At 38.1% G+C, this 25,365-nt stretch overlaps 1 long non-coding RNA gene across 1 annotated transcript in view; it reads right to left on the bottom strand.

Annotated features, from left to right (window-relative positions):
- Positions 1–25,365, bottom strand: part of LOC125282944 (uncharacterized) — a 52,968-nt gene that overhangs the window by 19,507 nt on the left and 8,096 nt on the right. Inside the window, exon 2 of the long non-coding RNA XR_007190411.2 lies at positions 15,121–15,254. This is a non-coding gene — a long non-coding RNA (uncharacterized LOC125282944). The remainder of the gene's footprint in view (positions 1–15,120; positions 15,255–25,365) is intronic.

Genomic DNA, 25,365 nt, shown 5'->3' with positions numbered 1-25,365 from the left:
AAATTTCAAAAATATAATAGAGAAAAACTCATACACAATAGCCTTCCTCCCACATGTGTAAATGTACATCACAATCTATATCAAAGAAAACTACAGAATGTTACTGAAGTACACAAAATGAAAATTTGGATAATTGGAGAGAAATATCAGGTTTCTAGAGAGGAAAACTTCATGTTGTAAAGATATCACCACTCTGTAAATTACCCTATAAGTTTAATGCAATTTTAATAAACATTCAAATCATCATTTTTGGAGATTAGGGGATTTATAAGTTCACTTTGAATTTTATCTGGAAGAATAAATGGGTGATAATCATCAAGTAGTTCTAAGGAAGAATAATACCTACATTGAAAAAGAACAATAACTTCATAGTTTCACAATAGCAGGGTATGGATACCAAAAGAGACACGTGGATCTTCAGCACTGAATGGGAAGTCCAAAAACAGACTCATGTGTGGGTGCCTGGTTGGCTCAGTACGTTAAGGGTCTGCCTTCAGCTCAGGTCATGATCCCGGGGTCCTGGGATCGAGCCCCACATCGAGCCCCTTGCTCAGGGGGGAGTCTGTTTGTCCCTCTGCTCTTCCCTCTTGCTTGCTCTCTCTTGCTCTCTCCCAAATAAACAAAGAAAATCTTAAACTACAACAGACCCATGTGTATACTGGTATACTAGAAATTATAGTATGACCAGAGGCATTTCAAGTTAGCAAGGAAATGATGGCCTATTCGATTAAAAATACTAGATAATTAATTGTAACTTTTGAAAAAATGAAATTAGAGTCCAACTTCATATCATCCCTAAAATAAATGCCAAATGGATTAAAGATTCCAGTATAAAAGTACTGAAAGCTTGCATTATTTGAAGTATATATGTTTTCCTCCTCCATTTATTTAGTAACTGACATCACAGATGGCATGTGCTAGATGCTGCAGCGTACTGCCTGGATTCCTCCTTCTAGGGCCCAGGCACTGTTCCCTCCGCTTTCAGAGGTGTTGACTGCTAATGGCTCTCAGCTACATTCTTTGTGTGAAATGCCCTCAGCTCAGTAGCTCTCAACTGGGGACATAATTGTCCCCAGGAGATATTTGGCAATTTGGGAGGCATCTTGATTGGGGGGTGGGTGAGGAGGAATTTAGTAGGGAGAGGCCAAGGATGCTTGCTAACTGTCCTAAAATACAGGACAGCCTCTCTCTCCCAGCAAGGAATTATCCAGTCCAAAATCGCAATAGAACCACGGTGGAGAAATCCCGACTTAGCCAGAGGAAGCTGTCTTGTCCAATGTGACACCGCCTCCCAAGTGCAGTGGTACAAAAACCTGGCCCCTGTGCCTCAATTTGGGATCACTCAGAAGGACCATCCCAGAAACAGCACTTTCTATGGGACTGCCTGAGGTTTCAACTGCAACTATATTCATGGCAGTTCAATTTGTCCTTCTGCCTATTTCTGCTTCCTGAACTTTTTACGGGTGTTATTTCAAGAAATTCCTCCAGTAAACATCTTGCAAGCAAATCTATGTCTCGGTTTGGTTCTCAGGAACCTGACCTAAGACAGGTGGCATAGGAATGATCCTAGGAAATGGATTATAAAATAGGACTGTGAAGCTGGCTTCTGCACTGCCCAACTGGTGGACCCCACAACTGGTGGTAAGGGGAGAACGGATAAGCCCCGGCACGCCATGTCAATGCAGTTATTAGAACTCTTACAGGTAGTGAACCAGACGAGACGCCAGTAGAAGGGAACGTACTGACTCGTACAATACCTCAGGTGTTTGAGATGACCAGGAAAAGTACTCATAAGGACTAGGGAACTGATTGACTGTTGATGGGTATTATCAATATGTATTTGACAAAGACAATGAAAGGCAAAGGGATAACTAACCAGCAATTTAAGGTGAAGTGTGAAAGTCACAGGGCCTCCATGGCTGTATACAGTTTTTCACTTCCTACAGCTACGGGGTCTCACATAACACTGCCTTGGACCAAGACTGTCTACAGTGAAGGAGAGATATCAGTAAGCAAATACCACACCATCCGTAAGATGCTGTCCTTAGAGAGTACAATAAAACAATAGGCAGAGCAGCCTTCTCACGGCTGGCTGAAGTCAGTTTCTTTTGAGGCCAGCGTAGCCTCGATGCCCTGCAACTATGGGGCAGCATCCCCTAGGACATGGTATATACCAGAAATCAATCATCATCATGTAGTTTTATGTCCTTAATGGATAGAAAATATTGAACTGGGAATGAAGAAATAAAACTAGGGGGTGGTTCTGCTGCCCAACACTCCCAGTGATCTGCTCTGGTTCTATGAAAATACGAGTCCTAATTCCTAGAGGGGAAATACTTCTACCAGGGGACACAATAAGAGCCGCTTCAAACTTGAAGCAATAGCTTCTGCTTGGTCACTTTAGGCATCTCATGCCAAGAGACCAGTAAGCAAAGAAAATCACCATCCTAACAAAGACAATTGACCTTAGCCATTAGGAGAACAGAGCTGCTATTATACAATGGGATTAGAGGTTTGTTACTCAGATGAGCCAACAGAGTTTGTTTTTGTATTCTCCTGCCCAATTTGGACAATAAGAAGACATATGCAGTAGCCATGGTCTAAAAAGTGCATGGTGACCAGAAGCTCATACCCCTCAGGGCTGAGGGTCTAAATTAACCTGCCATTAAAGTGATTAGACCAGCAGAGGTGCTACCCAAGGGTAAAGGAAATCTAGAATGGGTAATACAGGAGGAAGAGACGAGTATCAGATATGGTCCTTGAGACCAGTGACAGCAGCAAGGGTTGTCATTTTTTTCTACTAATATTCCCCTTGGAAGTATAGCCAAGAAGCAACACCAACCAGAAACCTGGAGAAGCTGTTTCCAGATGGAGTGAACTTATTGTAAAAAGCAAATGGCTCCAAGAAGCACACAGCTGAGACTACTATGGATGTCCTAGTGTATTACTGAGATTTCTCCCTTCAGGACCAAGATACTCATTCCCCACCTCCCCCCACCTCACCCTCAGCTGCTGGGAGTGTTGCCTGGCGAAGGCTCAAGGCTGAGTCTCTTTCTGGAAGTTTCCCTGGGCCAAAGATAGCTGCCTCATCCAAGGCTATGCTCCCTCCATGGGGGGAGCCTGCATCCAATGACTAGTCAATGCAGGGACTAAAAGCCAGATTCCCTTGCTTCAATTTGGGACAACTCTTAAAGATTATCCTCATCCCAGAGCATCCCAGAGGATTAGCCGAGACCTCTATTACAATTGCATTCACAGCTCAACTTCCTCCTCTGCCAAGCCTTGCTTCTCTCACTTCCTCATACTCCCCCCCAAAAGTCTCTTGCATACAATCTCCAATTCAGAGTCTGTTTCTAGAGAAACTGACTTTAGGCAGCATTGAAGGCACTTACATGATAACAGGGTGTTTTCTTCCAGACTTAGACTTGCCGACTATATGTTCCAAGATTACAGTATTTTACTTTCCATTTATTTAGTTAAGCTTCTCATCACCCACCACATTATGTTACACTCAACAGGTACTGAACAGATGATACACAATGAGTTAGCTACCTCATTAGTCAACTCTGTTTGGTTCTCAATGGGATGTATGGAATCTATGCATTTTCCTGGAATATTTCTGGAAATCTCCATTTTCCTTCAAATAACTCTAAAAGTTTCAGTTTTATAGAAGCTTTCAAAAGTTAGACAGAAAGCACTGTTAACATGAAGGGAAGGAGAAGAGGATACTTCTTTTTTTCCTCTTCTTCCAGCTTAACCACTTACAAGAAAGCTTTAAAGAAAGCAGAGAGTCAATCTCATAACTGAGAAAACAATTGTAAATGAAAAGGTAAGCATATTTGTTATCTGGAACAGAGAAAGAGTAGGTATTTTATAATCCTTCCTACCACACTTATTAAACCATGGAAATTATTGAGATACCTCAAATTTGACAGACATATCTCTCCAAAATTTATTCTGACCCATAATCAAGACTGATTTAAGTTTCCTCACAGATATGGTATCGTGCTGAGGGCTGAACTATGTGAGTCAAGCAAGTCTAAGTGTAGTTACCAGGAAAATCCAAGGGTAAAAATGCAGTCAGTGAAAATCGCTCCTTCCTATTTACTCACACCAGACTTGCATCTAGGCTCGGGTCTAGACTAGCACTGTGTATCAGCCCTGCCAAAAGCCAGCGGCTGGCCCCGCTGCTGCCCTCACCAAGTCTGCAAATCAGCGACAGGTGATCTCCACAGGCTTCTAACAGGATATCAGGTCACACACAGTACTTTACTCAGAAAAACTCACTTATGTATCTCATCGCTGATCAAATTCAAGTACTTCATATTTACAGTTTAAAAGCCTAAAATGGGTTAGTTTATCATAGCCAAGCTTCATGACACTGATGCATGTGCTTGTACCGAGTGGCTATGAGCTTGGTGCTCTTTGATTTAGGTGCAGGAAGCTTTTATTTTTGAATCTCTGCCTACTCATGGCAATACATCAAACAATCAGTTTTAATATCTTTAGGGTTAAGTGCACTCATGTAATTTAGAATTAAATGATTTTTATTAAGCACTTTTATAGACTATCTACATGCTATACAACTACACTGATTAAGGATCATGGTGACTGGTAAAACAGCAGCCCCTATGAATTAGGGGGGCATTAGTGAAATGCATTTTCTGAATGCATTCAGTACTAAGTAACTCAAATGTCACATGAGAGTCCGAATGAAAATTTCCCTCCACAAAGCAAATGCAGAGATGAACCCAGTGGGCTATATTAGATTCTAATAGTGACATATCAGTGGTGTGTGGTTCTGCTTCTCCTGTCCCGTATTCTTCCCCTGCTCCACTCTCACTTCAGCCTCACCCCTCTCATCTTCTAAGTTTAGTTGATTATTTCTCTTTGAGGCTGCTAGGAATGGGGCTGGAAGTGGGGTAGTAGTCAACCTACCCAGGCCCCCAGCCCCTTGTAAAAAATTTGCAGGAGAGCAGCTCACCAGCAGAGGGCAGCATAAATCTTTTGCCATGCACATGCTCAGAGAGGCTCTGGACTTCACTCTCCTCTAGAGGGAAACTGGGACCTGGGGTTGTCTGGTAGGTGCCACAGGGTCATCATGTGATTCTTTGAGCTGTTGAATCCAATCACATTTCCAGTTCATGGCTACTTGAACAAAACTACTGAAAGCTTCTCTTGCCTGTTTCAATTGGGCATCGTTGCGGAGGTCATGGGGGAGACACCCGGGTTTACTCTACAATTCTCTGAAGAATAACAGAATTTCATTTTTGACTCCTAGTTTTTTGTTTGTTTTCTCTTTGTTTTTGTTTCTGGGGTATATATGTGTGTGGACGGGGAGAGCTTCCTCCTGAAAAAGGCAAACCACACAAATTCTTGAAAGAGAAATTCAACTAGTGGCTATATAAACTGGCAAACCTTTTTCCTTACCTCCATCAGAAGGATATTGAGTCAAAGGGATCTTATTAGATATTATTGGAACTTATTCTTCCAACTAGCTCAAGAGGTTGCTTTTGTAAAGCTGTCAGGTCTCAGTTATAAGAGGAAAATGTTTCTCAGCACAGGGATAGTAAGCGTTGATGGTAGCAGTGGTCCCTGAAGATCAAGACCAAAGCAGGCTAATAGGAGGAATATTCTTTCCTTTATGGAGAATGAGTCTGATAAGGCGAATGATTGTTGTTACACTTCGCATTTACTTTACGAGTGACACATCTTTCACCAGTGGGGAAGATTATACTCTCATTACGTTCTCTTCAGGGAATGACAATATTCCTCTGGATGCTACGGACCGTGTAAACTTCAGCTCATACCTAGATCAAACCTGAGGCCTTGCTTGAATGTGGAAGTGCTGGAAGGAGCCAGAAGAAGCTTCCGCCTGAGGGCTGAGGGATAGTTGCTCCCAGAGAGAGCAGTGGGGATCACTGAACTGGGAGTCTTGAAGAAAGGTTTGAGATGGGGGCTGGGGTAGGGAAACCAGAGCAGGGAGAGGGAACTAGATTGGGAGGACACCTAGAAGGGAGCAGCTTAGAGGGCTGGGGAGGCACTATCCTTCCGTACTCCTAATTCTGGAAGACCATGGCCTTTGGTTGGTACAGGGAACATCTAAATTAAACTTTCATTTCTCCCTACAACACCATTTAGAGAACTGCCTGACTCTTCGTTAAAAACTTTGTTTTTCTGTATTATAGCCTGAAGGGCTTGCTTCATGAAGGCTGATAGGCTTGGGGCAACAAAAAAACTAAACCCTTGAAAGCTTTCAGGGCTAAAGGGCAGGAGGAACACTGTCTCTCTTCTGTGGATTGCTTTTGATGATCAGAGGCACAGAGACCAATGACTCAAGACGGTCACAAGCGTGAGAGGCGCCAAGATGAATCTTTCTCAATTCTCTGCTGTTCCCCGCTTACAACTTTTTTGGGGTCATTCAAAAAGTTAAATTCATATTTTGTTTCTGACTTTCCTTTCAACTCAACCACTTCTCCCCTTAGGGTTTGCCTTTTTGGGATAGGTGCCCCTTCTCTGCACTTCCATACCCCATACTCACACTTGTCATAGCATTTATCAACAGTATGGAAATTTCCTTTCTAGACTGTGAGCTGCATGAGGGCAGGGATACTGTCGGTTTTTTCATGGTTCTAGCCCTAGTGCATATCGTTGGTAACCAAGAACTACAGGTTAGATAAATGTGTGAGTAGATTTACCTGCCTCATCACATTTAATCCTTACAACTTCTATTACCACCCATTTAACAGACTTGAAAACCAAGGCTGAGACAGCTATATAAATTTCTTAAGATTACCCAGCAAGTATATAATACGGGAGGAGGTGGTATTTGAATTGAATTGGGCCTTGAAGGGTAGGTAGAATTTCAGCAGATCAAGATGGAAAAGGGACCTTCTAAGAGGAGGTAAGCACATGAATATAAGTACGGAAACAGCCAAACACAGAGCATATTTGGGGACTGGTTATGATTCACTTTGGGTTGCAAAAAGGTATGTGCAGTGGCATAGTGGAAGATAAAGCCTGAACTGGAGGTTGGAGTAACAGCACAGTCACAATATGAGTAGATAACATTGAGCACTGAATACATGCCAGCACAATTCCAAGCACGTATATGTAAAAATGTATTTGTAAATAGTTAATACATGCCCACGGTAAAAAAAAAAAAAATTTAGAGAAACCAGAGGGTAGAGTGAAGAGTAAGACTCTCTCCTCTGCTTGTATCTTCCTCTACCTCATTTCCCCTCTCCTGAGGCACCCACCGGTAGTGGTTTTTTGGTATATCTTTCTACAGATTCCTATTCTGTGCTTATGGAAATATATGGATATACTTTTTTACATAGTCAGGTACTACTCTACTTTTCTACTCCCTTTTTTTCACATTTAATGCATTAGAGATCAACTCATATTATGGAACTGCCTCATTCTTTTTAACTGCCTCTTAATATTCCATTATATGGACGTGCTGTCACCTATTTAACCAATTCCTTCCTAATAGACATTTAGGATGGTGCAAATCTTCGGCTGTTACAATCAACTACATTAAATATCCTTATATGTTTTGCTTTGAACTCATGTGTGAATATATTTGATATTCACACATATGGCAAATTCCTAGAAGCAGTATTGATGCATTAAAAGGAACATACACTTGAACTTTGCACGGATATTATAAAATTGCTCTCCAAAGAAGTTATACTACCTTATACTCTTACCGACATGTTTTATCAAACTTTTTGATCTTTACCAATTCAATAGGTCAAAAATGGATTTTCATTATTGTTTCTAATTTGTATTTTCTCCTACTATGAATAAGATGAGCATTACTCGATATACTTTAAATATAATGAAATCTCATTTTGTAAAAATATAAGACTTATAAAGTAAATATAAATTTAAATATTTATTTAAATTAATTAAAATGTAATATAAAGTTTAAATATAATATTTTATAAAAATAAGCATTACTTGATATATTTTTCCTTTTTTCTGTAATTGTGTTCATTTTCTATTTTTGAAATGTTGCTTTGTGGTCTTTTTTATTGATTTGTATGGCCTCTTTATATATTAGGGGAAATTAGCCCCTTAGTATTACATGTCTTACAAATATTTTTTCTCTAAATTTGTCATTATTCTTTTGATACTGTCCACGGTATATTTTTTTAATGTTTTATTTCAGAAAATTCAAACACATACAAAAATAAAGAGAATAGATTAATAAATTTGTATGGACTAAATACCCAGCATTATCAATATACATACAAACTTAATTCATTTATTACCATGCCTCCCTCTATCACCTCTCTTCCTCTGCCCTGCTGGATTATTTTAGAATAAAATATATCATTTTATGTTATTTTTTATCTATGATAATTATAGTCCTGCAGGGACTTTAGTTTTTGTGTAGTCAAACTTACTAGTATTTCATTCTGTGGTTCTGCTATTTAGATCACCAGGAACCCCCTGAGAATATATATAGTCATGACGGACTTCTGAAGTGAATATTTTAAGATGAGTAAAACCAAGCCACAGAGAAGTTAGGGTTCCTTGCCTAAGGGGACATAGCTTCTAAAGGGTAGGAGTTGGGACTAAATCCTGGCAACCTAAACCAGCGTTCCTTCTCCTGACCATCACACCATGCCCCGGCCCAGCGAAGGTTCACTGGCCATGCTGAGCGAGATACAGACCTCACACTGGCATTCCTGTTCACTCATGGCTAAACCTTCATGACAGTCACATGTGGGCAGTCTGCTCCACATTGGCAGCTTCCACATGAGCTTTCTAAGGCAATGCACTTTGCAGGGGAGGTGGGTGTCACAGATCCCCCTTGAGAATCTCATGAAAAAAAGTTCCAGGACCCTGGTCATAGGAAGCATGCATTTTTACACACATAGGCACAAACACACGTGCACGTGCGCATTCGTGCGTGTGTGTGTGTGTGTGTGTGTGTGTACGTGCGCACACAAAACCACGCACCAGCTGTAAGCACAGCCTCCAGGGATCTGCTTATCTTCATTCTGTCATCTCTGCATTAGGCAAGGAAACAGGCTCTTAATTACCATGAATCTGGATTGGATACTTACCAAGGTTTTTTGCCATTCAGTTCCCTAGAGAACAGTGCAGTTTGATTATATTTGTATTTATGGGCAGGTGAGGATGACCTATTTAATCAATACATCTAAAGGCTAAGAGGTAAGCTATATTATTCAGACTCAGTAACAAAGCTTATGCTAATTTAACCTGACATGTAGCATGTTAGGTTAATATGATTTGGATTACATGTATCATTTTTAGAAATTGATGTTTTTGTTGCTGGTTTCTCCTGACATTTTTGAACTATAATATGGAATGTAATACTCCTCCAACAAAGAAGGTAATTCTCACTAGTGAAGGTAATTAATGGTTATTTGATCATATTACAGCATAGAAATGATGTTTTTGCTACACAATAGGTTTTCTAATTGGTGATCCAAGGATGACCATGTTCATTTTCTGCCGATAGAGATTTCCTACTGTGCACGGCATTATCTCTTAATACTGTGATAGCGGCAAATGATGGTCATAGCCAGTAAGAAAATTATAATCAACAATCATTATAAAAGACCTAATAATGCTAATTTACGTGTAGGATGAGTCATCTAATTAATTAAATAGGACCTTGCTGCCAGTCTCCTACTGGAGCATACCGTGTTACAGGTGTTTGATAGAGCTGCACAAAGCCAAGGGAAGGTAAATGAATACATGCTGACCCCACTACTGCGTGTGATGTTTATAGTTATGAAAGCATGAGCAAAAGCAACTGCTTTACTCAAAGGAAGAACCAAACAACCAAATTTTAAATATTGTTATTCTGCTTCTATTTTATGACAAAAAAACTTTGCCGGCTTATTTCCTAGCTTTACAACTTCCAAAAATGTCTTTAAATCTTGATTTGATTTCTGAACTTCAAAATGCTCTCACAAGTTGATTACCCTTTGGATTTTCTTAAAGAAAATAATAAAATCACTGCCATCTGTTGACAACTACCACTATCTCCCTCTCTTTAACTACTCTTAGTTGCAGTACTTGTATCCAATTTATAAAACTTGTATGCTCATGGAGGCCATAAACAAAAATGGGCTGCTACTTTAATTAGCTTGTCTAGCTGGTGGTCCTACATAGCTGGGGATTCAGAAGTCCCAGTTACTTCTCCCCTTTCAGCCTTTGTTATTTCACACTAATAGGTTTTTGTATTTTTAGTCTGTCTTCATGTAAGAAGTACCCTGTCCCTTCAGTGCATTTAGCTGCTTTTCCCTAGGCCTTGCCAGATGTCCTGATTCTTTTTTTTTTTTTTTTTTTTTTGACAGGGGTAGGGGGAGGACGAGCATTGGGACAACCAAAACATCACATATGTCTCATTTCAATGCGACATAATTGCTCAGGAAGAACATCTATCTTTACCAATAATGTGAAATATTCCTTTCTAACTGCCAGACTGGAATAACTAATTTTAAGTGTTTTTGTACTATAGAGTTGGAATGGTTTCTTTTCTTAAAAAAAAAAAAGGCATTGAACATGATTACAATAAAAGCTATCTAATGACTAAATGGAAATTCAACATTTTCTTAAAGAGTTTACAAAACCACAATAGAGTTTCTTTCCATCAATTCAGATATTCATAGGTCATCCAGTCTGGCCTTCTGTCACAGTGCACCTATAATTCCTTATTTTTAAATATTAATTAACTTTTAAACATAAGTCTTTTAGCTCTGGATACAGTACTGCCTATATGAAGGAAATAACATACTGAGGTAAAGAATGGTGTTTCTTGGAATAGGTATTGTTTGCCAAGCTGTACCCAAGAGCCCTACAGAAAGTAGAAAAAGACATTATAGAAGAGTGAGCAGACATTTTTACAAGGTCACTTCATTCAGACTGGAAAGTGGCCAGCACAATGTCATTATTTACAACAGGATCTGGGAACACTTGAGGAAATTACAGACCATTTAGTTTTGATTCCATTGTGGGGGGCAAAGTCTTAGGAAGTATTTTAGGAGATTAAATGGGGAACACTGAGAAAAGCACAGCTTGATTAAAGATAGCCAATGCAGTCTCCGGAATGAAAAAGTCATGCTTCGATAATTTTTTGACTTCTTTAAGGAAGTAAATGCCAAGAAAAGCAAATGAATGCTTCAAAATTCTGTATTCTAAATTTCCAGGAGTTGTTTATTAAAGTTTTGCTTGACAAGTTAGCACAAAGAAGTGGTTCTTAAAATTGGAGAAATGCAGAGACAAAGATTGATAGTGCATTAAACTGTTTTTAAAGTGAAAAGAAATCAGGCAAATATACCTTAGGACCAAAAGAATTTTACTGGAACAAGGACAATATAATAGTCTAAGTCGACTCCACTGTATTTACTACCAACATCAGCAGCATATTGTTTTGGCATTTATTACATAGTTGTGCAGAATTTTTCCTAAGACAGTGGGAAAACATGAAAACCCCTTTCAGGAATATACAGTCTAACAGAGACAACACTGATTCAGATAAGTAGACAAAAAACTAGAAAAACATGTAATGAAAATTTAATAAGGTTGACTCTTAGATTGCTAGTAGTGAGGAAAACATGTTGGTTTTTATAATTCAGGACAAGCATTCATAGAGTTTCTCTTTGGGCAGCAGAGGGAAAGTTACCATGAAAAGATGTTTGATGGAAGGGTAAATCTTATAACCATCAAAGGAACAAGCACACCAGGACTTTTTCTGGGTGTGAGAGGGATCCTGGAACCATCTGGGAGGTCATCCAGGTTGCCCAGTCTAAAAAGAAAGTAGGAAGGAGATAGTCCCAGAAAGGTAGTATACAACTATACATGAATAGGGAGCTAACAGAAAATGAACAAGAAAGAGACCAAAAATAAGAAAATGACATTAGGGTACTGGACTATGCACCCTTAAGTCCTTTTCAAATCTAAAATACTGTGATTTCCTAGGAGACACACTGCGGGTTTAGTAAGGACACGGCTTCAGAGAATCTCTTCTAGTTAGCAAAGGTTTCCTGGAAAAAGTGATCTAGAGATGTACAACATTCTCTACAAGGCAAGCCAGATAAAAATAAAAGGGGAAAAGAGTTCACTATACAGCTGATGTTTATTGAGGGCTATGTCCTAGATACTATGCTAAGCATTTAACATACATTATCATTTACTTTAATCTTCTCTAAAATTCTAATAGTTGTATATTGTAATTATTTTCATTGTACATTTTGGGAAACTAAATAAGATTCACATAGCCAGTAAATGAAAGGTACTAGAGCCAGTTATTTTAAAACACTACATGAAAGTGTCCCAGTTCACCTGATCATAAGGTTTAATGAGAGGTGTTTGGTATAAAAACAGATGTTCTAGCCCCTCCCCTGAAGTTTTTAGGAAGTAGATTCTAGAATAGCGCCTGAGAATAAAATTTTTTTACAAACACCCTGAGTCAGTTTTATGATCAGTCGTATTTGAGAAACTGTGCTCTGATACCATAATGTTTCTTAGAGAACTAGGTTTACTATTTTCCAAAGCCTAGAAAGTGCTGGAAGCTGGAAGGCTGTGTGACAGAAGGTACAGGATATCTACCCTTAACAAAGGCTGGAGTCCTAGAGCCCCCACAGCAGCATTAATCTGAGACTGTAGTCATATATTTGCCTGTAAGACACACTCACCCTCCTGGCTCCATCCCATGTAAGCACACTCTCCCTGGCTCAAAACAGGTCCTCTTATAAACCGCAGTTCAGAGAAATCCTGCACTCTTTTAAAAATGCTTACACGAAGTAAAAACACAAGAAAAATAGAACCATGTGAAATTATCGAGGAAGGGATCCTTTCTGACCAAAAGCAGGGAAAAACGAATATGCAATAGAACAGAAAAGATCTTAAAATATTTAATTTTAGGGAGAGTGGAATTGGTTAATACTTTGACCCCAGTTATTTCTCTTCTTTGTTGTCTTTGTTAACTGAATACTGAAATGGATAAAAGGTCTTTTTTTGAATGAACAATGAACACGCTATAATATGCAATCTATCTTCTTGATACAAGAACTCTGAGAAGATTGCACAATTAATTAAATGCATCAAACTTCAAAGAACTGCTAAGGTATCAACACACTCTTCAAGGGATCCACGGGGAAACTCCCAATTACACGTTCAAACAAACACACCCATAGCAGACTAGGGCTTATTAGTGTTCATACTTCAATCAATTCAACAAACATTTATTGAGCCCCTACTATGTGTCAGTCACTAGGATTATGCTCTATGGGGAACACAAAGATGAATACAATAGCCTCTATCTTAAAGAAACTTGTGATCAAATAAATGGGATAAAATGTAGACAAATTAATATAAACTGTAAATATGATGAAAAACTATAAATAAGTGTTCAAGGAGCTCAGATCTCTTCCAGGCTCTGAAAAGTCCTCAGGGAGGAGAAGACAGTAGAGCTAAGACTAGAAGGACGGGCAAAATTTGTAAAGAGAGCTTATAAAATTCTCTTTTTTGTACCTCAATGTTCTCATCTGTAAAATAGGGATAACAATAGTTCTCACAGGTTATTCTGAAATAATGATTACAGGGTCAACCCAATTTCACGGATAGTTCAGAAGTAATACTTACCTGTCAAGGAATGTACCCTTGCCACTGCCTATTATTAATGCATTGTTTAGATTTCCAGGGTCACTTTCAAAACACTTCAGAGTGGTAAAGCATAAGCCTTAGAGCAGAAAGGTTACCTTTGCAAACATCACAAAAGTGTACCATAAGAAGGAGTGCACTTTATAGCTGTGTACCAATCACTGGCTATTTGTATATTGGCTGCTATGTTGAAGTGAACTAGTTAGGTAAGTTCTTCTCTATGAGTAAAGGATAAAGAACATATTATCCTCTTGACTTGTTCAACAAAATGCCTCTCACATCTCTCTTGACTTTTCTGGTTCTACAACCTACCTCATCCTTCACTACTAGAATATTAGATCATTTCTTCCAAATGATCTCTTGATATCTAAGCTTTCCTCTTCTGTGCTTTTATGTGAACCACTATCAGACTAACTTTCCTAACACAGTGCTCTGTTCACATCACTGCTTAAAAGTCCAGCAGAGGCTCTCTCCTGCTGTCCAGAGAGAATCCAGACTCCATGGACTGCCATTCTGGACTCCTTGCAACCTGGACCCAACACACTTAAGTCCAGTGTTAAGTCCCACAACACTCCTATGTCTGTGGCTTTGCTTATACATCTCTCACTGACGAAAGCACTTAATCCTCATTTTTATATATCAAAATAGAAACCATCCTTCAGTGCTCAGCTCAACTCTGAACCTCCCCCAAAATTCTGCACATACTGCTTGATACTGCACAATTTCAGTACATGGCTATAGTAAAAATAGCTACTTACAATTCTTTAAAATAGCCAAATTATGGAAACAGCCCAAATGTCCATTGACGGATGAATGGAAAAAGGAAATGTGTACACACACACACACACACACACACACACACTGGAATATTACTCAGCCATAAAAAAAGAATGAAATCTTGCCATTTGCAATGACATGGATGGAGCTAGAGAGTATCAGGCTAAGTGAAATAAGTCAACCAGGAGAAAAACAAATCCCATATGATTTCACTCATATGTGGAATTTAAGAAACAAAACAAAGAAGCATAGGGGAAAAAAGAGAGAGAAAGAGAAAGACCAAGAAACTCTTAACTATAGAGAACAAACTGATGCTTACTAGAGGGCATGTGGGTGAGGGGATGGGTGAACTAGGTGATGGGGATTAAGGAGTGCACTTGTCATCATCATGAGCACCAGGTGATTAAAATAACAACTTTTTTAAAAATGGAAAAATGGATCCAAAGTTATCTAGCTTGGACAACTGGGTGTTAGATGATGAGATATGAATACAGAGGGGAAGAAAGGTTTGGAAGTAGAACCAAAGATAGTAAATACCATTTTCAACATGTTGAGATCAAGGTGTTTTCTTCACTTTGCCTAACAAGATTGATTATTTTTCTACTTAATTAAAGAAAGGAAGCATTGGCTTCCTTGGGCCTTTCCCCTAATGGGTAGGGAAGGGGATAAAACAGTTTTTTGGCACCTGCTTACCTTTGCTTTTATTGTGGGAGTGATTTGCTGTGACTCCTTGAAGAAGGAAGAAGGAATGGCCTCTAGTGCTCAAATTCTCATTCTGTAACTCACTGGATAACTTTGGGCCTGCCACCAAGCCTCAGTTTACATATCTGAAATGCAAATCATGTAAGTAAAAGTGCTTTATAAGTTGTAAAACACCTTTACATTAGAGCCTGCATAGTATATCCATTAAGAGTATCAGCTGAGTCCAGCTTATTGTGTAACCTTGAGCAAATTACTCTTTGTGCCTCAGTTTCTTCATCTCTTAATAGGGGTAATGACAATACCTACTTCAGGGAGTTCTTGAAAAGACAGAACGGTGTAATGCATGTAAAGAATTTAAACAGCACCTAAAACATAGTGGTTAATAAATGTTAAATAATAATATTATTACTAAATATTTGTATAATTGAACAAATTATTGAGTGCATAAAATAAGCAAAGCTCTGCCCAGGAAACAATATTCTATTATTGAAACATATTACAAGTAGCTAATTTTTTAAAGTTTTTATTTAAATTCCAGTTAGTTAACATACAATGTAATAATATTAGTTTCAGCTGTACAATTTAGTGATTCAGCACTTCCATACATCACCCAGCGCTCATCACAAGTGCACTCCTTGATCCCTACCATCTATTTAACCCATCCCCTCAGCCACCTCTCCTCTGGTAACCCTCAGTTTGTTCTCTATAGTTAAGAGTCTGTTTAATGTTTATTTCCTACCATATTTTCTCCTACTTAACTGCAAAGTAATCATCAAAATCAGGAAAATAACACTGACACGCTGCTACTGCCTAGTTTTCCGACCCTGTTCAAGTTTTCCAAAGAATCGTCTAAAGGATCCAGGTCAGAATCATGCAGTGCAAGGGTGCCTAGCTGGCTCAGTCAGTGGAACATATGACTATTGATCTCAGGTTGTGAGTTCAAGCCCCACATTGGGTGTAGAGATTACTCAGAAAAAAAAAAAGAATCATGTATTTAGTTGTCTAACACATTAATATGCTTTAATCCAAAAGTTTCTTAGTCTTTAATTGACTTTCATAACTATACTAGTTTTATACACTGTATCACAATTGCTACAAACTTAGCAGTTTAAAACAATACACATATAATTTAAAAGTTCCTATAGATCAGGAATCCAGGCCTGGCTTAGCTGGGTTCTATGCTTCAGGGTCTCAACGGGCTGAACTATATTTTTCAGCTGATGCTGCAGTCTCATCAGAGGCTATACTGGGAAAATACCTGCTTCCACACTCCCTCAGGTTGTTAGCAGAATTCATTTTCTTGCTGCTTCAGGACTGAGGCTTTAGTTTCTTACTGGAAGCCACCTTTAGCTCCCAGAGGCAGTCCACAGTTCCTGCCATGTGAACTTCTCCAACATGGCCACTTACTTCACGGCAGCTTACCTCAAGGACAGTAAGTGGGAGTGTCTCTGGCACCTCTGCTAATAAGATGGAGTCTTATATACATCATATATAATTATGGAGTGACATCCCATCGCCTCTGCCATATTGTATTGGTTAAAAGCAAGTCACAAGTCCTGCTCAAACAGAAGGGGAGGACATTATACAAAGTGTGAACACCAAAGGACAGGGATCTTTGCATGTGTGGGGTGGTCACCTTAGGTTCTGTCCACTTGACACTTTTGAAAATTACTTTGTATGATTTTCTTCATTTTGAGGTTTTATAAGAGGTTCTTCAATTTGGATTCGTTTGATGTTTCCTTATGATTCCACCATGATTAGATAAAGAATCTTTTTCTAGAATATCAGAGAGATGTTGAAGTCTTCACATTGCTTGGTGTCTCATGATTTCCATTTGCCCTATTATTGATATTCATATCGATAATTAGAATTAAGTGGTATCTGCCATGAGATCCTCACTATACTCTTTCCCCTTATGTAATTAGTAAGTGTTTTGTGGAAAGATGCTTTAAAAATATGTAACTATCCCCTTCCTCATCTTACTTTCAACCGATTTAGGTATTTAATAACTAAATTTAAAAATTTACTTATTTAATCAGTATGGAATTATGGTTTACTATTTAATTCAGTGTGCTATAAATAATTACTAAAAATATTTATTTTGGTGCCCATTTGTCCCAGATTTAGCTAGTGGAAGTTCCTTCAAGTTGGCTTATGTGTTCTTTTAACATGATACCATCATTCTTAGAGTACTTCCTTACTTTCTGACATAATAAGATATCCAGGCTCATGCACTTTCCTTGCCCTAGTGGTGATATCAGCCATTACTCCAAAGAGCCCTTTACCAGTGCTCTTCGTGCAGATTCAAATTACTGTCTGGGATTACTTGCTCTCAGCCTGAAGAACTTCCTTTAGTATTTCTTGTTAGGTGGGTCTGCTGGCAACAAATTCTCTCAGTTTTTGTTTATTTGGGAGTCTTAAGTTTGCCTTTCGTTTTTGAAAGATAGCATTGCTGGATACAGAATTCTTGGTTGAACTTTTTTTTGTTTTTAATCTTTGAGTACTTTAAATATTTTAACCCACTGCCTTCTGGCCTTCATTGTTTCTGCTGAAAAGTCAGCTTATAATGTTACTGAGGTTCCCTATACCTGACTAATTTCTTTTATCTTGCTGCTTTCAAGATTTTTCCTTGTCTTTGATTTTCATCATTTTTACTATGTTGTGTCTGTGGTTTTCCTCAGTTTATCCTATTTGGATTTTGTTGAGCTTTCTGAATATGCAGGTTATTGTTTTTCAATATATTTGAGAAGTTTTCAGCCATTACTTCTTTGAATATCTTTTTTCCTTATTCTCCTTTCCTTCTGATACTTCCATTACTTGTATATTGGTGTATCTAATGGTGTTCCATATCTCTGAGGCTCTGTTCATTTTTCTTCATTCTTTTCTTTCTCTGTTCTTCAGCTTGTATGATCCCTATCAATCTATCTTCAAGTTCACTAATTCTTTCTTTCGCTAATTCAAATCTGTTGAGACCCTCTAGTGAGTATTTTATTTCAGTTATTGTACTTTGCAACTTCAGAATTTCCATTTAGTTCATTTTTATAATTCCTCTTTATTGATATTTCATATCTGATGTAACATTGTCATCATACCTTCCTTTGATTCTTTAATCATTCTTTCCTTTAGTTCTGTGAATATATATATATAGACTACCTTGAAATATTCTTCTATTAATATTTATAAAAATATTTTAAAAATATTAATGGTTTTTATAATTTGACATCTGGTTGCTCTCACAGGTAGTTTATGGTGACTGCTTTTCCCCCCTGATGTATGAATCATATTCTATTTTTTTGTATGCCTCATAATTTTTTATTGGAAACTGAACATTTTGGATAATATATTGTAGCAGCTCTGGTTACTGCTACTCCCTCCCACACAGTGAGCTTGTTATTTCATTATTTGTTTACTGATAGGCTGGATTATTTGAATGAGGTCTATTTTTCTCCCACATTGTTACACTGCTGATGTGTTCTTCAAGGAGGCACAACTTTGGGACTACTCATATTTGCTCTCTCTCGGACCACACCCACCTGTTAAACTCCACTAATTGCAGGCTGATTGCCCTATTGTTTTCAATAATGCCATAAGGGATTAATTCCTGTATAAACAAATCTAATCAAATTGTGGCTCTTTTGAAGGAATAGTTTTTGATGTCAGCATTTAATATTTGTTCTGACCCCAGGAAGTTTCCTCCCAGCTGTCTTATTCTCCTTTCTCTCCTGCAAACTAACCAGCCTCAGTCTTGGCTATATCTTCATTAGATTCATAAATCAAATTTCTTCCCAACTACAACTAAATCTACTCTTTTTAACAGCATTCTTAGGCTTAGTTTTCCCACTCTCTGTTGCAAATGAAGACAGTTACTTTGGGAAGAGATTAGGAGGTATATGGTTCATGGCCTGCCTCTTTCTTAAGACAAACTCTCTAAGTCAGGATTCAGGAGCTGAGAGTAGGGACAAGGTCCTCTTAACTTGCTTCTTCTGGTGGGGAACTACCATGTCAGGAGCTGGGGGAAGAGTTATCAGGACCCCAGGACTTCTAGTATGCTACTCCCAAGGTAGAGCCTCTGGACTACAAGCAGGGATGGGGCAGAAGGTATCCCCTACCTCTTGTTGCTCTCACTCAGGATTTAGCCTGGGCAACAGGCAGTTGGGGACAAGGTGAGAAATGCTAGGGTCCTGCTAGTCTAGAAGAAAGCCCTCTAGCTGGGAGCTCGGAGGGTGAGGGTAAGGAATCGGCCTGCCTGATCTGGGAGGGGAAAGAGAAGGAGTGGTTCAAATACCATAGACTTGCCTTTCGCACCGAGTTGTTTTTCTTTTTTTTACCTAGATTTTCTTCAGCGGATTTTTTTTTTTAATTTGCCATTTCCCTTAGGATCATTTCCAGAAGTTATGAATGATCTATTTTTGTTTGTTGTTTGTAATTTTGACCAGTTTTTAAAAATAATTTTGACTGGAGAGCAAGTCAGAAGTACTCCTCATGTTGTCATGCCAGCAATTAATCTCACAGCATTTTAAAAATTTTAAACTAAATTTTTAATTTAACTATGTCGTTTTTGTGTAGTCATGACCCACAACCCATATACATTTCAGATTTTCTACATATCAGAGTTCTATTATATTATCTGTGATTGCAACTTTTCCCAGACCTCTGCATTGTCTGTTCTCTGCCTAGAACTCCCTTTCTCCAGATATTTGCAAGGCTTACTCCCTCTCCTTCAGATGATTGCTCAAGAATCATCTTTCTAGCAAGGCTTTCTTTTGTCATCCTATTTAACACTGAATTCTCCCCTCCAAAACTGGCATGCTTATCCCCTTTTGCATTTTTTTTTCTTTTTTGGTCAGAGACTTTATTTTTTTTATTTTTATTATTTTTTTAGAGAGGGAGAGAGAGAATCTCAAGCAGGTTCCATGCCCAGCACAGAGCCTGTCTCAGGGCCAGATCTCACAACCCAGAGATCATGACCTAAGCCAAAATCAAGAGTCAGATGCTTAACCAACTGAACCACTCAGGCGCCCTCGGAGACTTTATTTTTCAATTTCTTTTGTTCACTGCTGAATCCTTAGCACCTTAAAGTGTCCTGCACATAGTAGGCACTAAAAAAGAAAGTTGTTAAAACAATATTCTTAATATCTTACATGTATTACTCATCTAATGCAGATCAATGATTGTAAACTGTGATAATAATTGACAGCTAATAATAATGCTTCCTACTCTCCAGACATGGAAACTGAGATACAGAGAATGAATACAATGAGGCCGTGGTAAAGGCAGGATTTGAACCCATGCCACATGACTATTAGATTAAAGTTCCATTCAGTCTCATTCTCCTCACTCGCAGATACTGGTTTCCTTTCCAGAGCACTAACTCAACTAATTCCAGTTAACATGTTAAAAAGACATTAGTTAATACTAGTTAGGATTAAGCTTCCATAATATTCACATTTTAATGATGAAATCTTAAAAAAATCAAATAACTTCAGAGTTTTTTTCAGTAATATCTACAAAAGGAGGTAGAGAGAATTATTTCTTCAAAAAAAGAAATTTGATTGGTGCTTCTCAAACAAGGAGTGTCATATCTGCCCTGTTTATGAGTATCCAGCAACAGGAACTAAATTAAATGAGGTATAACAGCTGTGAAATGTATAGTTAATACACACTCTTAGTTTCTAGTGATCATGTTAATGCAGCTGGGTGTTATATCAACCAATCTCAATATAAATGATCAAAAACCCAATATGAAAAGGATCCCCATAAGGCTAAATTGGAAGAGAAACTTAAAAAGATGTATTAAAATCAACATTCTCGTATTTAGCAAAATGAAGAAACAGGACTTACTGTTACTACTCTCCTACTTAACAGAAATAAAAATTGTAAGATAAACTAAACCATTATAAGAATGTAAGATTATAAACCACAAATTAAATAATAAATATTATCAATGAGTATATATTGATAGTGCAATTATAGATGATTTAAATTTTTTCTGTATTTTCTATATATTCAAAATAAATGTATCCTTTTTGGAATCAGCAAAAAAAGTTGATTAAATGTTAGAAAACACTAAAGAAGCTTGTGTTCATAAGGAGAAGCATTAATTGCTAAACATGTAACTAAACCTATTTATCTCCATGTTGTGTTTTTCTGTGTGCAAGGGATAATACGGACGTTTCTACATATGTAAATACTTTAACAATTTATAGATTCATTCTATACAGGTACAGTTAAGATCTACTACTTCTGAAACATACTATATAAATAATACAAATGGATGACTATACTTTATATTTTAAAAAATTTTTATTTTATTTAAATTCAATTAATTAACATATAGTATATTAGTTTCAGAGGCAGAGTTAGAGCTTCATAAGTTGCATATAACACCCAGCACTCATCACATCATGTGCCCTCCTTAATGTCCATCACCCAGTTACCCCTTCCCCCCACCCACCTCTGCTCCAGCAATCCTCAGTTTGTTTCCCATAGTTAAGAGTCTCTTATGGTTTGTCTCCCTTTCTGATTTCACCTTATTTTTTTTATGTAAAGACTTCTTGTTATAAAGTGTTAGTCTTTGCTACCAGAAGTGGCAGTAGAGTAGAGGTTAAGAGCTCAAACTCTGGGACCACACAGCTCAGCTGCAAACCTCAGCTCCATCACTTAGTAGCTGTGGGACAGTGAATAAGCTACTTATAAGCCTCTGTGGCTCAGTCTCTTTATCCATAAAATGGAGGCAATACTAACTTCTGTTTTATAGGGTTGTGGTAAGGATTAAATATGTCAAGCACTTAGAACAATGCTCAGATATATAAATATTTGCTATTATGATCATTACCAAGTTGGCAGCCTCTTCAAGGTAGGGGAGCTATTTTATTTACTCCTCTGTAGTACTTACTATTATTCCTTGCATTTAGAAAAAAAATCAATAAATGACTCTAGAATGAATGACAGGTTTAATTAATCTGAGAACTGAAATTAAAATGCTTGTTACATAGCTGCTAAAACAAAAATTAGAAGGTTTCATGGACTGTCATGTGTGAACTCTCAATATTTCTCTTTGGTTCCCTAGTAAGAGCTCTGAGAAGAGGAACCCAGTTCTAATTTTTAACTGTAAACTCTAGAGATTTTACAGGATACAAAAATAGGAAATTTAGAATGTTAGCCAGGACTGTATATGAAAATAACAGAACCCCAATTCTAAGTAATTCATGTAAAAGAAGAAAAGAAGATGCAGGTAGCTTATTTAGCCATAACACAGGGAGAGGTGTTGAAACTGGCTTTTGGGATATCTAGAATCAGATGGGTCCGTCTGTCTGTCCAGCTGTTTCTGGATGTATTCTCTCTTGGTCTCTCTTCTCACTTTGCCTCTTATTCTATTTCCCTCTTCTATGTTGGCTTTGTTCTCTTCCACTGCAGGCAGTTTCTGTGTAGGATAGGTGACATGGCTGCCAACAGTCCTAAACACACAACCTCAGATCTTCTCAGAGAGAAGAGAAATATTACCCAACATCTCCCATTACAAAACATGCCATGGAAGGCTTTCTTGGGCCCTGTTTAGGTATTGTGCCCATCCCTAGAGAGAAGGATTATATAAAACAGGCACTGGTCTCCCGACGCCAGGGTGTTATTGTTATTTGCTTGTTTATTCAGAGTGTTAGGATTACTTTAGTGAATTCTTTATTCCTCCAGTGTTTTTTTTTTTCTTTTAAAGATTTTATTTATTTATTCGACAGAGAGAGACAGCCAGCGAGAGAGGGAACACAAGCAGGGGGAGTTGGAGAGGAAGAAGCAGGCTCATAGCGGAAGAGCCTGATGTGGGACTCGATCCCGTAACGCCAGGATCACGCCCTGAGCCGAAGGCAGACGATTAACCGCTGTGCCACCCAGGCGCCCCTATTCCTCCAGTGTTAAGCCTCTGATTTTATACCTTAGGGTATGCCTATAGTTACTTTTCCATGAAGACACCTAGCTGTTAAAACCACTACTGTCTAGAGGTAGAAAAGAAGTGGTTTCCTCAAAACCATATAGACAGATAGCCCAGACAGACTTTAGGAATGCCAAGTATCAGGCAACTATCTCAACTTGTGTCTACCATGTGAAATAATTTAAGGGACTATATGAAATTATGGAATGCATTACTAAGGTAGGACATAGACACTAAACTGAAAATATTCCAAAGCAGGAATATCTTAGCTCTCTCTATGAGGGTTACATGCAGTATTAATGTGATCAGCTAACCTCTCCCACTTCTTTAAGTTCAATGATTATAGTTATGGTACTCTACCTGGAAAAAGGTAAAGCCCAACAATATTTCCAAGATCATTTACTATCCCTAATTTTCTATTAAAGCAAAATGTACATTATTTTACTATCAATACAAAATGTAGAAATTAGTGCCTTAAATCTCTCTCTCTAGTTCTTGTGAGTCTTCCTGGATTAGCCTGGGGGAAGATGAGGAAGGCCTGGAATAATTACTATGTGAAGCATGGTAAGAACTGATGTACCAAAAGATTTTTAAGCCACAGTGAACTCAAGCCCAAGGCTTCCCTAGACTGGCTCACTAACACCACAGTAACCAAACACTGCCCACAAGAGGCAAAAAGAGCCATTGTAGACAACTGGACTGAAGGAAAAAGCAGCTCAGCTACAACAGCAGGGCATGCACATCACATGTAGGAGACAACCCTGAAGTGCCAGGTTCTGATGAACATGGAACACTGCATGGCAGGGAACTATAGGACCTCTTCCTCATAAGGCCATTACTTTCAAGTATAGGAGATGTAGCTGTCTTTCCTAACACAGAGAAACAGACCTAAGGAGATGGAGGAATATTTCCCAAATGAAAGAACAAGACAAAATCATAGCAAGAGACTTAAGCAAAATGGAGATAAGCAATACACGTGATACAGAATTTAAAGTAATGATCATAAAGATCTCACTGGACTTGAGAAAAGAGTGGAGTACATCAGTGAGACCCTTAACAATGAGATAAAAAAGATGAGATGAAGAACATAAAAATGAAATAAAAAATACACTAGATAAAATAAATGGTAGACCAGAAGTAGCAGAAGAACAAACCAGTGACCTGGAGGACAGAGGAAAGGAAAGTCATCAAACCGAGCAGATGAGAGAAAAAAATAATTATGGAAAATGAGAACAGACTTAAGGAACTCAGCAACACCATCAAGTATAATAGTATTCACAATATAGGGATCCCAGAAGAAGAGAAAGAAAAGGGAGCAGAAAACTTATCTGAAGAAATAATAGATGAAAATTTCCCTAATCTGGGGAAGGAAATAGAAATCTAGATCCAGGAGGTATAGAGATCCACCCCCCCCCCAAATCAACCCAAGGAGGTCCACACCAAGACACATTGTAATTTAGATGGCAAAAAGTAGTGACAAAGAGAGAATTTTAAAAGCAGCAAAAGAAAAGAAAGCAGTTACATAGAAGGGGAAACCCTATAAGGTGATCAGCTGATTTTTCAACAGAAACTTTGCAGGCCAGAGGAGAGTAGCATGATATATTCAAAGTGCTGAAAGGAAAAAATCTGCAGCCAAGAACACTCTATCTAGCAAGGTTATCATTCAGAATAGAGGGAGAGATGAAGAGTTTCTCAGATAAACAAAAGTTAAAGGAATTCATGACCACTAAATCAGCCCTATAAGATATGTTAAAGGGAACTCGTCGAGTGGAAAGGAAAGACCGACCATAAGTAAGGGTAAGGAAAGTAGGAAGCACAAAAGCAATAAAAATAAGCGTATCTGAAAATCAGTCAAGGGACTCAAAAAATAAAAGGATGGAAAGTATGACACCATATACCTAAAACGTGGGGAGGAGAGGAGTAAAGAATAGTTTCAAGCTTAAGCAATCACCAACTTAATACTGACTGCTATATGCAGAAGATGTTATACACAAACCGAATGGTAACCACAAATCAAAAGCCAGTAATGGAGATGCAAAAAAAATAAAGAGAAAGGAATCCAAGTATATTACTAAAGAAAGCCAACTAATCATGAGAGATCAAGAGAAGAAAGGAATAGAGAAGAACTATAAAAACAACTGTAAAACAAGTAACAACATGGCAATAAATACATACCTATCAGTAATTACTTTGAATGTAAATGGACTCAATGCTCCGATCAAAAGACACAGGGTGATGGAATGCATAAAAAAACAAGAGCCATCTATATGCTGCCTACAAGAGATTCATTTCAGACCTAAAGACACATGTAG

This window comes from Ursus arctos, unplaced genomic scaffold (assembly GCF_023065955.2).
Source record: "Ursus arctos isolate Adak ecotype North America unplaced genomic scaffold, UrsArc2.0 scaffold_37, whole genome shotgun sequence".
In the NCBI taxonomy this organism is placed as follows: Eukaryota; Metazoa; Chordata; class Mammalia; order Carnivora; family Ursidae; genus Ursus; species Ursus arctos.
The sequence above is the reverse complement of the archived record's forward strand: the minus strand, read 5'-3'. Positions and strand labels throughout refer to the sequence as shown.